The sequence below is a fragment of the Oxyura jamaicensis genome, chromosome 4 (assembly GCF_011077185.1).
Source record: "Oxyura jamaicensis isolate SHBP4307 breed ruddy duck chromosome 4, BPBGC_Ojam_1.0, whole genome shotgun sequence".
Lineage (NCBI taxonomy): Eukaryota > Metazoa > Chordata > Aves > Anseriformes > Anatidae > Oxyura > Oxyura jamaicensis.
The window spans coordinates 69,903,496-69,918,041 of NC_048896.1; the positions used below are offsets into that span (position 1 = coordinate 69,903,496).

Genomic DNA, 14,546 nt, shown 5'->3' on the forward strand with positions numbered 1-14,546 from the left:
GGTAACTGTAAAACTTGTTTAAGGAGATAAATTAAACCCATATGGAATCATAGTAATTGCTGTCTTGATAAAAATAAAATCAGATCTTTTGTTGTAAGCAGAGTAAAAAATGCTAACCTGTTACTGTTTGTACTCTCTCAGTGGAGGCAGCAGTTGATGGATTGCACATGCACCAGGCACTTAAAAATAAAGATATTCAAATGCAAAATACAAGAGTGTAATGGCAGGAGGGGGAATGCAATAGTTTGAAGACAGGACAAAACTACAATAAATCTGTATTCCAGGGGCTTAATCCTGAAAATCCCTGGGCACAAATGTTTTATGAAAATGGTGGAATATGATGAGGCACTGCAAAAGTAGAAGGGGAGGACTAATCCAGTACTTGAAACATTTATATCTCAGAGTAGGATACGTTTTTCCAGGATTTCTATTTATTGACTGTGTTTTAAGTTCTGTATTTTTTTCAGTGTTGGGGTTAACATTTTCTGTTTGTATAGTGTTTTTTACCCTACTTTCCTTAATTCTTTTGATTCTTTTGAAGACCTTATAAAATGGGATTAAACAAAGAAGATATGGTTAGGTGGACATATATCATGTTACTTAGCTTCACTCATGTGAAACTCAGACATTCTGGGAAAACATGAAGTCTGAATCACTAACAGGTAAGGTACATCATATTTGTGAAAAAGAAAACAACTTAAAAAAAAACAAACTTTTGGCCTTTGAAATTATCTAATCCACTGCTTTGCTTTTATTTCTGTGCGATTCTCTGAATACCATATTCTTACTATATAATAAAGTTATTTTGGCTCAAAATAAAACCATGTGAAAGAAAAGCATTGCTGTCCAATATCTGCAAAACAGACTTATTTGTGTAATACTGTCAGAGGTTTCCCTGCAGGGCAGTAGGTCTTGCAGGAACAAAAGCTAAAGCTTAATATTTTTGGTTAAAACAGCAGTGAGCAGTTAATGTAAGTTCAGAATGAGTGCAGAAAATTGAGTTATGCTTCAGTACTTAGAACATTTCATCAAAATGCAGTCAGAAAAGCTATTCCTTGGTTTTTGAAGAAGAGAAGCAATATTTAATATAGCAAGGGCAAGTAAATGTGGAGATGATCTGTGCTAAATAATGAGAATTCTGTCGTGAAATGTTTCCTCCCAGTTGGAGAAAAGGTATCAAACTTTAATATGTTTGTTCTTTTTCTCTCAGTCAACAGAGTATAAATTATGAATGTATATGAGGATATGAACTGGTAAGAGCTTTTTTTTTTTTTTTTTTTTTTTTTTTTTTTTTTTTTTTCTTAAAAGCAGACTGAAATCATCAAAGCAAATAAAAAGTATCCATGCTTCTCTTAAGCACTGCAGAGCTGAGGCTTTTAGTACACACTGGAAATAGACTTTCAGGTCCCAAGTAACACATTGATTCTATTAAATCTGTGTTAATTTCACTTCAGTAATATCAGGGAACTTAATCCCATAGTAACTTTTTGACATCAGAATCCAGCCAAATGTCCCAGGTGTAGTTGTCCTAATATTTCAGGAATGTCAAATAAAGTTTATGCTTCAGATTTCTTGTAGGCAGAAACATTGCAGGGGTAGAGGAAGGAAGAAAAACTATAAATCTGATATACATTTTTTTTCTTCTCTGTTCATGCCGTGTACAAGGTTGTCATGCCTACCAACACTGTACATTTCCAAGCAAAGCCTGAGTAATCAGTGGCTGAGTGCTTGGCCCTGTGAGAAAATGTCAGCTCTGAACCTGCAAACATGCGCAACTTCTAGTGCTGGGAGGAGCCCACTTACAGGAGGTACATTTGAGCATTAGCCATGGGTTGGTTTCATGTCTTTTATATAATATAGTATGTACTTGCAAAAACTATGTTTGTTGGTCTGTGTATTGCCTGTCTGATCAAATTCTATTAAAAAATAAGTTACATGTGTTAGTAAGATTAGGACAGGCCAGTGCCTGTCCTTTAACGATCTCATTAGCAGTTGAGAGAAATTTGGATTCTTGGTTCCTAAGCCAGATATAGTAAAAGACTTATGTACTTAGTTTTAGAGATGAGTTCATGACCGCATAGAAAATAATTTTCTAGATTACAGAATGATTATAATTTGGCTTTACTTTTTTATTTTTATTTTTATTTTTATTTTTTTATTTTTCCCACAAAAACAGTAGGAAATATATTTGTGACTCCAGGGAGACAAGCTGTCAACCACTTGGTTAATGCTGCAGATTATATAGTATGAGATAATGCTTGAGTTAATAAGGAGAACATTTATATGGTTTTAGGTTAGCAAGTGCAAAATCGTTATGGAAATTAATGTCAATATGGCAGGCTGGAGAAATGAGCTGACAGGAACACTGTGCAGTTCAACAAAAGCAAATGCTGAGATCTGTAGCTGGACAGGAGAAGTCTCATGTACTAGTAGATGCTGGAAGCCAGATGGCTGGAAGTGATGTTTGCAGAAAAGGTATTGGGGATTATGGTAGGCATCATCCCCAGGGTTGTTCAAGGAAAGTTTGGACGTGATGCTTATGGACATGGTTTAGTGGGTGACATTGGCAGTAGGGGGATGGTTGGACCGGATGATCTTGGAGGTCTTTTCCAGCCTGAATGATTCTGTGATTTTATGTTACACTGATGAGAGGCTAGAGCATGAGCTGGAAAATGTCATATGGAACATGTGGAACAAGGTAGATAAGGCTGCAATTTACAAGATCCTGCAGTTTTGACACCTAAACTAACTCATAACAGTGGCCTAAAAGAAAGCTGGAGAGGGACTCTATCAGGGAGTGTAGTGATGGAACAGGACATAACGGCTTTGAACAAGGGGAGATTTAGGTTAGATGTGATGTAAGGAAGAAATTCTTCGCTCAGAGCACAAAGAGCACATGGGAATTAGTGCTGAAGATGCACCTTGCTTCTGTTCTTTCCCATAAATTCATTTTAATTACATAAAAACCAGAGTTAAAAATAAACCCATGGCACAGGATGGGAGGTGGACGGCAGTCCCTGTGGCTGAGGGGCAGCCTTTCTCTCTGACAAGCCAAATGGCCCAGGGGAGCCAGCCCCAGAAAAGGGCCCCTCAGCCCCCTCAACCCTCCTTCTCCCTCCGCTCCCAACATAGCCACCTTTGGCCACGTGTGGGACATCACAGAGGCTTGCTGAGGTCACAGTGACCACCACTGCCCCGCCTTTGCTCTGGGTCCTATAAAACAGACCCCTGCAGCTGGCCCATCAATCACTGAGCTTCTAGGTGCTCTGAAAGCCACCTCGTGTAGCAGGAGGAAAACCAGAGGCAGGGAAGAGAGAGGCAGCCCTCCTTGGTGTGAGAGGACAGCAATGCAGTCGAAGGAAGCACCAAGAAGGAAGGCAGCTAATAATAAGGAGAGTGTCATGGGCTGTGGCACAACTGACACCAGTGCCTGAGGGACCTCTGGCATGCAGCCCACAGACACTTACAGGTGGTACCCCGGCACTGCAATGATGTGGGGAACAGGCAGCCCCCTCAGCCATACAGCGACAGGGGGCCTGGGCCTTCCCAGTGGCATAACGGTGGCATGGAGTGAAAGCAGGAGCGTCAGCTGGACAGCTGTGTGGAGCAGAGGCATGCCTATCATCCAGAATACAGTGTGGGACCCAGCCGTGGTCATAAAACAGATGGCAGTGTCAAAACCATGCATGGAAATGAACTGGACAGTGGCATAGGACCCCAGCGTGGTACTGGATGACCCCCTGGTTCAGCACCCTGGCCTGAAAACATTCCTGATGGAAGGCATCCTGTTTGGGCAGTCCCGGGCAAGGACTGGCTTGTCCTTCTGCCAAACACTGTGGAGCCTATGGAGCTGGGTCCACCAGAAAAGGTGGAGGAACCAATGGAAGTGGATCCACCTCGGCCAGATCAGACCTGGGACTACCCTGGCATGTCTTCACTCTCTGCCATCAGAGAGCACAAACAGCATTGCAGGAGTGCCTGGTGAGCTCCCTACTCGTTGCTCAGGCTCCATCCCAAGCATTAGCTTGGAGCCACCAAATACCATGGACATCCCGTAGGCTTACCTGTGAGGTGTCCTGGCAATAAAGAACTCTGTTGCTGATTCTCAGGTGTTGTGTGTGCACTTCTTTCCCATCCCCCAGCCCTTGTGCCAGAGGTGGCATCCCTTCTACACAGAGCCTTGAGGAAGAGCACAACCAGCACAAGAGGACCCAGCTTCCTTTGGGCTGCTGCGCTGGGGTGACAGGAGGAGTCCCCGAGGGCCACCGTGCACCTTTAATGTTTGTGAAAATAGACTGAGGGGTGAAAATAGTAGCGTGTGAGCAATTATAGGTGGCTCATTTCTTATATTAGGAGTGAGTATCTATATCTTAGTAATTGGTAACGACAGACATGAAGAAGGCTGAGGTACTCAGCAACTTCTTTGCCTCCTTCTACACTGGTAGACAGGCTTCCCAAGTCTTTAATTTCCCTGAACCCTTAGATGGAGGCTGAGGGGGGATCAAAGTCCCACCTACTGTAAGTGAAAAGCAGGTTCAAGACTACCTGATGAATCTAAACAGGTATAAGTCTATGGGACCTGATGACATGAATCCCAGGGTCCTGAGGGAACTGGCTGATGTAGTTGCCAAGGCTCTCTCCATCATAGCTGAAAAGTCTTGGCATTCAGGCGATGTCCCTGGTGAGTGGAAAAATGGAAATGTCATGCCCCTACTCTTCAACAATTAAAACAAGGAATTGAACAAAGAACACTACCCTTCAACAATTAAAACAATTGTGAGACATTTCTTCTCAGAAACAGTGGTCAGGCATTGGAATGGGTTGCCCAGGGAGGTGGTGGAGTCACCATCCCCGAGGGCGTTCAAGGAAAGGTTAGATGTGGTGCGTAGGGACATGATTTAGTGGGTGACATTGGTGGTAGGGGGATGGTTGGACCTGATGATCTTGAAGATCTTTTCCAACCTTATTTTTCCTATGATTCTATGAATACTTTTCCTTTTAATCTTTGTTCACAGAAAAATTAAAGTTGGTTAAACATGAAAAAAATAATAATAAAAAAACCAACATCTTGAGGAAGACACATACAGAGGATATTCATCTCAAAGCTGTAGCAATCTGAGAACAGGGTCCAGTATGAGAAGGGTTCAATAATCTTTATTATACTGGCTACAGTTTTACAAAGATGAGACAAGGAAAAATGTGTCAGAGAATGAGTTTTCTGCTGGGTTTTATTGAATGCCTCAGTGGTATTTTGCTTGCTTTGTCTCTCCTCCATCTTTTTTTTTTTTTTTTTTTTTTTTTAAATAGAATGCAAAAATTGAATAAAACTCACATAGAAGTAAAAATGATTTTTAAACTTGGAAATCCTGTGAGGCAGCTTTCTGGAAAAGGTAAGTATTTATATATGTATGTATCTTTAGAGTGCAAATTATATGAGTGGTCACTCAAGGGACCTAAAGTTTTGTCAGGAGAGATTGTGGGTTCTGTGGAGAAAGGCAAGTAGAAGTGGGTGCAGTGTGCTGAACATCTTTAGTGTATGCAGTAACATATACTTTAAAAAGTCTTATTGACAAGAGCATGTAGACTGAGAGATGAGGTGTGGATGCTATCACAATATATCTTAAAAAATTCATAACTCATTCATTCTTTAGATATTACACAAAGTGGCAAGACATACAAAATTAAAAAGGAGAGCTCTTGGACTTGCATATGGTAGATTGATTTATGCCTTTGTAAGCAAGTCTGTGATGCTGTAATCCTGAGTCTCTGGCATTTTGTGCCAAGCTGGAGCAAGTGTAAATAACTAAAGCACACTACAAAGCAAAGGAGCAGCAAAGCTGTATCTTTATCTTTGGCAATCCCAGCCATTTCAGGGTGAGCAAACTATTAAAGACTACAGTGTGAGAATCATCAGCTTTGTGTTACCATCTACTCAAGTGTAAATACTCTTTTGCTAGACAGAGGTGACTGAATTTGAAGCCTGTTATCCATCTACTATTTATTTTTTCCCTCTTACCTGTTGTATCTACATTCTTTGCTATTTTCTGTCCTTTCCTTTCTGTGACCTCTTTTAATTTTCTTTTCATTTAATAATGAAGGTCTATTTGCTGTAGAAGGTCACTTTTGGTCTTCCTTTAAGGATCCCAGTTTCAGAAATGACTTGAAGCACTTTGAAGCTTATGGCTTTTTTTTGGTAATGGCTTGCAGCTGTATTGCCTTGAAGTCATGGTGCCGCAATCTATAGGAAAGTGCTGTGTGCTGCCTAAGTGCCTGTGATAAGCAGATGACCTGGATATTCCACCTCCTTTGCTACCCTGAGCACTGGGCTGCATGCTGACCCCTCCACTCTGCTGGCAGATGTGTGTGTGGGCCAGCAGTATTACCTGAACCACTGAGATATTCAGGGCCAAATATCCACTTTTACACAGGAAATTTTTGTTTTTAATCCACAGGAATATCCTGATCCTGTTCACAGCTTGTCTCAATGACTACGTGTGCTGCAGGGAGTGGGGGCCAGCCAGGGGACATGTCCTGGAGAATAGCACCTCTTTTTGCTGGCCTTGCTGCTGACCTCCTCCTCCTCCCAAGCTCACAAACCTACAGTCTCAGGCACTGTTCTCCTTTAAAAATAGGTCTCATTAAAGGCAGCTTGTCATTCAAACTCTGTAAATACAGAGTAAGAGTTGCTCATTAGTAACAAGCGTGTGGGTGGCTCAGGCTATGGCATGCCAGACATCAAGGTGAGAACAAAATGGGAAGGATTCATTACTCTCCTTCACAGGCTGCCTTGCGTTCTCTTCAGATTTGTCTTGTGGTTCCCACTGAAATGTAGCACTTTGTGATCACATTATACTTTAAAATTTGTTTTCAGCTAGCAGCTGGTTGGCCTCATGCAAGCAGCTTAATCTTTAACCACTGGAAACACAATGTTTGTAGGTGGAGGAGGAAAGTGGAGAGGTATATGGGTCATCTCAGATATGATCCTGAGCTTGCACTGACTGTTACCACTGAATTCCTCTCTTTTTGCTGATTCAAGAACCACTTGTCCAAATTGTCCAAGGTAGTGATTTCAAATGTGCCAATAATTTCTGGCATACCTTTCCACATTTTATTGTTAAATGAAAGTAACAGCAATGAATGTTTTTATTGTATTATATTGTCAGATAAATTTACTCAGGGAGTCTTCAACATATTGGATCCGCAAGGTACTCCAGTACTCAGGTGTCTTTACATAGCACCAATTATTCTCAGATGTCCATAATTCTGGTTTGTCCACAGATGTGTTGAAATAGATTTTTAAAACTTAGAATTGTTTTAAGTTTGTTTTAAATATGTGGACAGTTGATGCATGCAGACTATTTTTGTCTGGGTAGGTTGATTTAAATATAAATGTGTACAAATATCTGAGGGGTGGGAGACAGAAGGATGTAGCTAACCTCTTCTCAGTGGTTTGTGGGGATAGGACAAGGGGCAACGGCTGCAAAATAGAACACAGGAAGTTCCGCACTGACATGCAAAATAACGGTGAGAGTGACAGAGCACTGGAACAGGCTGCCTAGAGAGGTTGTGGAATCTCCTTCTCTGGAGATATTCAAGGCCTGTCTGGATGCCTACCTGGGCAGCCTGCTCTGAGGAACCTGCTTTGACAGGGCGGTTGGACCCGATGATCTTTCGAGGTCCCTTCCAACCCCTACAGCTCTGTGATTCTGTGATGAGCTTTTGATTCGATAGAAGAAAACCAAGTAAACACTAACACTAAAACACATAAACACTAGCTCAACTCATACTTACCCCTGAACTCATTCTCACAATGAACCAGATCTTTGAATGCAGAGACCCGCTACGTGACAAAGGTGTAACACAATACAATAACTCACATGAGGAGGTGGTTCTACCTTTTCAAGGCATCTGATTCCTGGGACAAACTCAGGATTTATTATGCTATACTATTTATGCACTCTGACCTTTTATATATATATATATATATATTTTTCTTCAACAGGACTTCTACTGTCAAAGTCCTTCAATAGGACTTCTTCTGTGCCAAGTAGAAGTGTCTCAGAGGTTAGATAATCTTGGATTTGGGTGCTGTAAACAATAAGATATTCTGGGAAAGGGGATATCAGGCTTTAGTTGGCTTTGGAGATTTATTTACCTTAGTACTCAAAGCAATTGTCAGTAAATTAATCATGGTTATTTTGTTTAAAGAAATAAATCCTTGCTGAATAGCCTCTCTCTCTCTCTTCCAGAACTACGCTTAAGGGAACAGCTGTATGGTACTATCACAAAGCAAGGATGAGATGAGATTATCCAAAATGGGGACAAATAAGCTTTCTGACTCCTGCCTTCCCCCAAGAGGACAGCCTGGAGCTGCAGGGCAGTGATCAGAGTAGGGGGCAGTGAGGAAGAGAGAGCTCTAAAGTGCAGGAAGAAAAGTGGTGGAAGAAATGGTCTGTAAGAAAGCATTTTGTTCCGAGTGGAGTTAGAAGCTTCTAAAATCAAAACCTTAAGCAAAATACATTTTGAATAAGTAATATAAGACCTTTTTCTCTTCCACGGAGTGTATAGAAAATAGCTTAGAGTGAAGATGAATTACTTGCTTGTAAAGATCTAGAAATATAAAAAGTCATTAAAATGTTACAATGTAACTTTTTAAATATTAGGAAAAATGTCTTTCTGATGCTTGCAAGCCAAATTTCAGTGCAGTGAAAATTTTGACTGCACAACTATAAACCCATGAAAATATATTTCATAAAATAAATCCCAGGAGAGCTATAACTATACCAGGGCAAACAAGATACTTCAATAAAAAGTGCTTGAGTATTGGAGCTGAAATTTACTGCAAAAAGTAGTTCAGTTTGACAGCACAAGTATGTTGCAAGCCAAAAAGAAAGAGAGAGAGACAGATGGGAAGGTCCAAGAGGAAAGCAAAGTTAGATAACTGGTTTTCAATATGGTTTTAATAAAAAGAATGGTTCTAAATCTCTAACTTTTTCAGTATCTCTCTACAACCCTTCTAAAATTGACTAAATGCAAGAAGAGTCATTTTACTCCTGAAATTCCTAGTCATAGGAAGGGTCCACAGACTGAACTAACTGCCTATTCAGGAGAGAATAGATATCTGCTAGATAGTAGTAATGGTGTCAGTGCTGACTGATATCTTGATTTTTTTTTTTTTTTAATTTTGTTGTTGCTCTTTATTCCAGAATGAAACCAAACCAGACACTGAGATCCGTATGTCTGAAAGAAAGACATGCACATTTTCAGGTTTTCCCCTTGTGTCGACAGAAGAGGAATCCAGGCAACATCTTCTGCACCCAGACTAGTTTGCAAATGGAAGGCTTAAGAACTTGCTTGCTCAACATGACTGGTAAAAATTGGATTGTATGGATTGGTAAAAAAAAAAAAAAGAAATAAATAATGGATTGTTTCTGGCAACAGACATGCTTCAAATTGACCCACTGCTGTCTTGCCTCGTAACCATGGGAGGTCTTCCTGGATTTTGAAAGAATGAATGGGGCTAAAAGAAAAGGTTGCTGTTTCCCCATAGGTACTCTGTAACTCTTCAGGAACGTCTCTGTGTCTTCTCACATAGCTACTGCAGATCAACTTCAACCACTACAGCACATCTCAAACTGAAACCTGTACTCTGAATCAGAAGTGCCAAGGAAATGCACAGATACAAGGACCAAAATTATTTATTGCTTTCTTCTGATGCCTGGCCTGTTGGATTTTCAAGGATGGAGGAGTCTGCTTCTTTTCCTGTGGCTGTAGTTTTACCTATGCACAGGAAAAATTAGCCAGAACAGTAGCTTCAGTACTAAAATTACTCCGACAGTGAGACAGACACAACTGGTCTTTTTAAATGAAGAGAAATGAGGTATAACAAGCTTTCTTGGGTGGCACAGAAACTCTTTGATAGTAGAAAAGCTTAATCTGTTCTTGATTTTGCCAAACACTAGTAGGTGTGGTGGTTTTACCATGCTAGGCAGCTGAACACCACAACCGCTCTCTCACCCAGTACAGTAGGACACAGAATGGTTTTGAATGCAGGGTGTCCTCTGACTCTCCATTATGTATGACTTGCAAATTGCACGTGGGTTGTCCTGACACTGATGAACCCTGCTTCTTTTTAAGCCAGAAGGAAGAGGAAGACAGTAACTACTCAAGTGCAAAGAAGTTTGACGTGAGGATTTTAGAACATCATGGTCCAACATGGTTTGAAACATGCCCTTTTCCCAGGAGAGTGCAAAAGAAAGTGGGGGTGGCATTTTTTACTGGGGTCCTGTGGAGAAAAAAGAAAGGTAAAGGGCAGGAGAAACCCTGAGGCAAAGGCAGAGAGTTTCCACTAGATTCTGTGATTAGCTTTTATGGCCAAACTTTATAAAGAACTCAAAAATGAAATCTATTACCAACATTTACCAACTAGGAGAGATTGTAATAGTAGCAATAAATGGCTTTTTACAATATGACATTGTGCTGTTTTATGCTTATAACTGACTGCAAGACCTAATCATGGTATGCTTTTACCATTTATAGTGCAGAGCTTAAATTACCAACCCTTTACAAACCACTTAAATAATTTTTAATATTAAGTGTGAGCAATTTCTAAAGTTCTTCTCAGGTCTCTAGTATTTGCTAATTTCCCTAGTTCTCCCATCCTTACTCTCCGTGATTCTGAACAGATAGTAAGCACACTCCATTTGTACCAGATAGGTAGTTGAATGTGAAAACTAATAACTCCAGCCAGCAAAGCTGGCAGAATAATTATGTCTTGATTCATATGTTGAGAGGAAAACTCAAGCGTGTCTGAAGAATATGAGCTGCAGCAGTTAATCTACCGTGTGCGGTGACTAATTTCATTGGAGAACTGAAAGTAAAATGAAAATCTTGTGCTAGGAGCTTAATGAGGATATCTTTGCTTTCACAAAAATGTTGACCCTTCTGGCAATGTAAAGTGTGAACAGAGAAATTAGATTGTTTTTTAAAGGCCCCTGACCTGGGAGGAAAGCTGATGTGACTTTTGTATGGAAAACTGATTGATGACTATGGCCCGTAAATGGATCTTATTGGAAAACAAAGCAGAGAAGAAATGAATGGTTTCATTGTATTTGGACCAAGACTTAGTCTGTGATAATGAATCAGTGTTAGGCATGTATTATATCAAAGAAATTTTTAGCTACAGCAGCTTATTAATTCATAACCCTTTTGAATGAGCATAAATTAACAATAACTTTCAAGTAAATTTAGGACAGTGGAATGTTTCTGTTATTTTGTTATGACTTTTTTGTATTTCTTACACCTTATTTATCTTTATGAATTATGTTGTTAGGTCAGGTGTAACAACCATAGGAACAAGAATTGTACCCTGATATCCATTTTAATTAAAAAACAAGATTTGTCACACAAGCGGAAGGAAAGGGTATCTGGGTCACTGTTCTTACTACTGCAAACACCACCTCATACTATTTCTTTCATAAACTGACCAACATGTGTCTCAAAATACTTGGGAGTAGTAGGGTAAACTATCACACAGGTTTTTAGGAAACATGCTTTTGTGATGGCTCAGCTTCTAATTTCCAGCCTGAATTTATTTATGGCTGCTCTCTACACATTTATCTTTGGGATAGTATTGTCCTTTGGCTTACACAGCACTTCTCCCTATTGTGTGTTTTCCCTCTTTCTGGACAATAAACATACCCCCTATTGGTATCTCTTTTGCTGGGTGAAACAAACTTCTCCATCATTCTTAAGCAGACATGTCCTTTGCTGGCTGCAGCAGTATTAAACGAAGAGATTAATATTTTCTAATTACTTTTAGCTCCCTTCCCTGGAAATTAAAATCCATTCTGATCTACTAGCAGAGATACTAAAGTGAAAACACTTTGAATAGCCTCTGTGAATCTCTTTTTGCTGACTTGTAGTTAAATTGGGTAAGACAGTAACTAGCTCATAGTGTCTGAAATAGGTTAGGAAGTGTTCACCAAAGCAACCTCAGTTAACATCTATGAGAGAGCTGTAACATCTAGCAGAGAGATAGTGATGGGTAACTTGGAGTGGATTAGGAGAGCCCATTTAAATTAGCACAATGAGGATTAGAAGAATATATGTGTACTTATGTGAGCAGCTCCTCTGTGTGCATGCTTTATTTGAGCTAGTCCTTTTCACCCAGTTCTTTGGATGGACTTGCATAAAATGGAGCAGGTTAACAAACCCCAGACAGCACATTAGCTTCTCCTTATAGCATTAGCTTCTCCTGACTGCCAACGCTGATGAGTCATATGCAAATTTCCCTTGAGTTCTCACATTGCTGAAAAAATCAGATTTGTGCCAGTGAGATATTGTTTTCAGTTAGAAGGTTTTTCAGGGTAAAGATACTGATAACTTTTAATTGGTAGGGGTGGATATTATGTATTTGAATGTGTTGTGTGTTTGAGCGGGGGGGGGGGGGGGGTTTTTATTATTTTTGTCTTTTAGTAGCGGTAGTTATTTTACAGAGCTTTACAAATATATATATATTTTAACTTTATATTTTAGTGCAGAACTGGGGGAGAAGAATGACTTGCTCCAATGTTGAAGCTTTGTCCTGTTTTATTTGTTTTTAGACTTCAGTTATAATAAAAAAAAAAAAAAAATTTACTCTTAGAACACTAACAGTATCATTGTTTCTTATATTCACTGAATGCTGCTTGCAACAGGGATCCAGAAGACTGACAAATAGTTGTGCAGCATCTTGAATGCACATAATCTATCACTTCTGCTCTGGAAACCAAATATCCTTCATAAACAGAGAACACAGTCATATTACAAAAAACTTTTGTTTTAGGAGCTAAAAACATAACTCATAAACAAATGTCTTATAGATAATATACTCATATGAATGCTCTCCCCAATGTATCTAGAACAATCTTATTTACCTGAATATATTTTTTTCCTATTCCAAATTATGCACATGGCTTTTACTAGTTTCATATTGAGACTGTCTGGTCATCTAAGTTATCTGTTCTGATTTCTCACTGTTTTGAAAGAGAACCATTTCCAAACAGATGGCAAAATGGAACTTGTTAAAGTAGGAGAGTAAGAGGTTCCACTGAGTACCACTGAGTTCAGGTTGTCCACTCCATGCTTCACTCTGTAGTATTGACACTTTTCAACACAACATTTTAGAGGACTGGCACTTTACTAGTAATTATATACCCATCTGAATTCCAAGAAGAGGAATGAATGGAATCTCATGGTACTTTTTTGCATATTCATTTTGACCATAGAGCTGCATTTAAGGTACTTGCATACTTGATTTTTCACTAAAATAATGAAGGTTAGCTATGTTCTGAATGGTGATAACATTCATCAAGATTTTGTGCATCAATGAAATGTGAACAAGTTGGATGTTATAGGAATATGAGTATGTATTAGCTATTGGCTCTTCTGGCAGAGAGTCAAAGCCTTGATGAAAGAAACAAAATGAGCACATTTTACGAAATGAAGCCAGGAGCTGAATGAGTACAATTGTTTACATGTTCATGAGAGTTTCCTGGCTCAGGCTCCGCTGTTGGACCAGGCCTTCCTGTAACCTTTTTTCTCCTGCTTCAACTAAAGATTAATATACTGCAGGCTTAGACTCCTCAGGTTTTCATTTTTTCCTTGCTACACATCTGAATTTATCTTCTACAAATAGTTGACATATAGTTCTTCACAGCCAAAATCTATTGTTGTGCTTGTTTCTTTCATATTTAACTTTAAGAGCACATTACGATAGACTCTATGAAAAGAGTCTACATTCATATAATGCTCATGAAGACAGAATAAGCAAAAATCTCTCTCTCTCTCTCTCTTTTTTTTTTTTTTTTCCTAAGTATTTAGCTGTGGCCTTTATGATCCTTTTCTTTGCCCAAATTGACCTCTACCTCCAATAGATTGTTTGCTATTCCAAAAATAAAGATGATGATATAACAAATAAGTACAGTAAAACTTCTCTTTCAAAAAATACCCAACTAAATGTGATGGGAATAGCATGCATGATTATTTCTTCTGTGTTTGTGACAGATGATAATGCTTAGATGATGAAGATGCTCTTTATCGTAATGTAAAAATACCAACATAAGGTTGAAGCTTATACAAATAGATTATTATTCTCCACTCAAGTTATCTGGCTCATTAAATATAATTTTCAGATAAAATCAGGTGGTTTGTGATGTTTAACTCTCCCTTTGTGTTGTTTTGTCATAACCTAGCTGTGTTGTCTGGCTGCTAGAAGCCCCAAGAGGTGTTTGGATGATTTCACTTTTTTGTTCTTCTGGGACGAGAAAGAAATACAAAGTGAGACACTGCTGCTCACCTACTGTATTGTATTTTCTTCTGAATTTCATGGTTCAGTAGTTCTTCTCTGAAATGTTTTAATGAGGGAAGACATAATAAATCACATGAGCCTTCTTTCATAAAGATAACAAATAAAAATGTAGAAAAATATGAAAGACATTATGCCAAGCTGTATTGCGTTGAAACTCTCAGCCTTCTGCTTTCCACCCTGTATAATTTTTTTTGCT

At 39.3% G+C, this 14,546-nt stretch overlaps 1 protein-coding gene and 1 long non-coding RNA gene across 7 annotated transcripts in view; one reads left to right on the forward strand and one right to left on the reverse strand.

The window, feature by feature from the left end:
- Positions 1–14,546, reverse strand: part of GABRB1 (gamma-aminobutyric acid type A receptor subunit beta1) — a 129,370-nt gene that overhangs the window by 34,176 nt on the left and 80,648 nt on the right. The gene's annotated exons all lie outside the window — the stretch shown is intronic.
- LOC118166335 lies at positions 6,651–10,044 on the forward strand. The gene is made up of 3 exons (XR_004750451.1): positions 6,651–6,740; positions 9,551–9,965; positions 10,030–10,044. It is a non-coding gene; the product is annotated as an uncharacterized LOC118166335 (long non-coding RNA).